The sequence below is a fragment of the Phascolarctos cinereus genome, unplaced genomic scaffold (assembly GCF_003287225.1).
Source record: "Phascolarctos cinereus isolate Bilbo 61053 unplaced genomic scaffold, phaCin_HiC Scaffold_154;HRSCAF=723, whole genome shotgun sequence".
Lineage (NCBI taxonomy): Eukaryota > Metazoa > Chordata > Mammalia > Diprotodontia > Phascolarctidae > Phascolarctos > Phascolarctos cinereus.
Window position 1 is genome coordinate 30,808 of NW_027555463.1, and position 2,391 is coordinate 33,198.

The 2,391-nt window shown below is 40.5% G+C and overlaps 1 pseudogene; it reads left to right on the forward strand.

The window, feature by feature from the left end:
• The first annotated feature begins 724 nt into the window (after positions 1–724).
• LOC110204239 (elongin-B pseudogene) lies at positions 725–1,155 on the forward strand (annotated as a pseudogene).
• The last annotated feature ends 1,236 nt before the right edge of the window (positions 1,156–2,391 follow it).

Here is a 2,391-nt window from a genome sequence, read left to right on the forward strand (position 1 = left end):
TTTTCCTTTTTCTTTCTTTCTTTCTTTTTTTTTTTTGACATTTCATTTGGACCTCACAACAATCTTTTTTTCCCACAGTTTATTTTTTTATTATTAATTTATTTTTAGTTTTCAACATTCACTTCCATAAGCTTTTTAATTTTAAATTTTCTCCCCCTCCCTCCTCAAGATGGCATACAATCTGACATAAGTTCTACATATACATTCCTACTAAATATATTTTCACATTAGTCATGTTGTAAAGAAGAATTAGAACCAATAGGAGGAACCACAAGAAAGAAGAAACAAAATGGAAGGAAAAAAAGGGCAAATAATATATTTCAATCAGCATTCAGACCGCATCGTTCTTTCTCTGGATGTGGAGAGCATTTTCCATCATGAGACCTTTGGAGATGTCTTAGATCTTTGTATTGCTGAGAAGAGCTAAGTCTATCAAAGGTAGTCATTGCACACCATGTCTGCTACTGTGTACAACATTCTCCTGGTTCTGCTCACTTCATTTAGCATCAGTTCATACAAGTCTTTCCAGGTTTTTCTGAAGTCCACTTGCTCATCACTTCTTATGCCACAATAGTATTCCATTACATTCACATAGCACAACTTGTTCAGCCATTCCCCAATTGATGGGTGTTAGAAATAGGCTTGACACCAAAAATTTAGTATCAAGAAAATTTATTATAAAGAAAGTCCAGGAGACTGCGCCGGGCAGTTGATTGGTGGGAGAGGGAAGCTAGACCCCGAGATGGATGTGTTCCTAATGATCTGGCACCACAAGACAACGATCTTCACAGATGTGAAGGAGTCGAGCACAGTGTTTGAACTGAAGCGCATTGTGGAAGGCATCCTCAAGAGGCCCCCGGATGAGCAGCGGCTCTACAAGGATGACCAGCTGCTGGGTGACAGTAAGACCCTGGGCGAGTGTGGCTTCACAAGTCAGACAGCCAGGCCTCAAGCACCAGCCACTGTGGGGCTGGCCTTTCGAGCTGATGATGTATTTGAAACATTGCGCATTGAGTCCTTCTCCAGCCCTCCAGAACTGCCAGAGGTCATAAAGCCTCAAGACTCTGGAAGTGGCACCAGTGAGCAAGCTGTGCAGTAAGGGCCCAAGGCCCCACCCCCTATAGTGACCTAATACAATAAAAAATTTTGGTGTTAGGCTGTTGCCTCCAAAAAAAAAAAAAGTCCAGAGGATTTAGACGTTTCTGGCCAGAAGCAGGCTCCACCCCTCTTCAGGAGGGGTGGGCCCTGAGTGCAAGGGAAAGTGTGCTTTTATGCAGTTGAATTCAGCGAGGGAAACCTCCCAGGCCGGGATTGGTCCAACCCTTCCCAGGTTACACCTTTCCTTACATGTTTCCCCTTGATGTGCTCAAGTATGTTCCCCCTCCCTTGGTCATACGTCCCATGACTCGTTAATGAGGTTCCAATTTTATGCGGGGTGTGTCAGATAATAGTAATGAAGTTCATTAAGCAGGCGCACTAACATTTTTCAGGTGTCCTCAGGTTGACCCTAACTGGTCTGAACTGGCTCAAGTCCTATCTTGATTTTGGGGTCTTCTTGGAACAATCCACTTACTTCCTATTGGTCAAGCCCAGCCCACCTACAGTGTACCACCTCCTGGGACCTTTGTTCTTTAAATCCCTGCATTATTCCATCTGTGGAAACTTAAGCCCTTCTAATTCTAACAATGGGCATCCTCTCAATTTCCAATTCTTTGCCACCACAAAAAGAGCTGCTATGAATATTTTTGGGTGCTTTTCCCATTTGTATGATCTCTTTGGAATATAGCCCTAGAAGTGCTATTGCTGGGTCAAAGGGTATGCACATTTTTAGAGCCCTTTGGGCATAGTTTCAAATTGCTCCACAAAATGGTTGGATCATTTCACAACTCCAACAATGCATTTTGTTCCAATTTTCCCACATCTTTTCCAACATTTATCATTTTCCTATTTTGTCATGTTAGTCAATCTGATAGGTGTGATGTGGTACCTCAGGGTTGTTTTGATTTGCATTTCTCTAATCAATAGTGATTTAGAGCATTTTTTCGTATGACTATAGATGGCTTTAATTTCTTCATCTGAAAACTGCCTGTTCATGTCCTTTGACCATTTATCAGTTGGGGAATGACTTGTATTCTTATAAATTTGACTCAGTTCTTTATATATTTTAGAAATGAGGCCTTTATCAGAGAGACTGATTGTAAAAATTCTTTCCAAGTTTTCTGGTTTCCTCCTAATCTTGGTTGCATTGGCTTTGTTTGGGCAAAAACTTTTCAATTTAGAGTAATCAAAATTATCTGTTTTGCATTTTATAATGTTCTCCCTCTTTTCTTTTTTTCAAAGAAAAGGAAAAAAGAAACGCTTGATAATTGAAAAAGAACATTTAATTTTTAA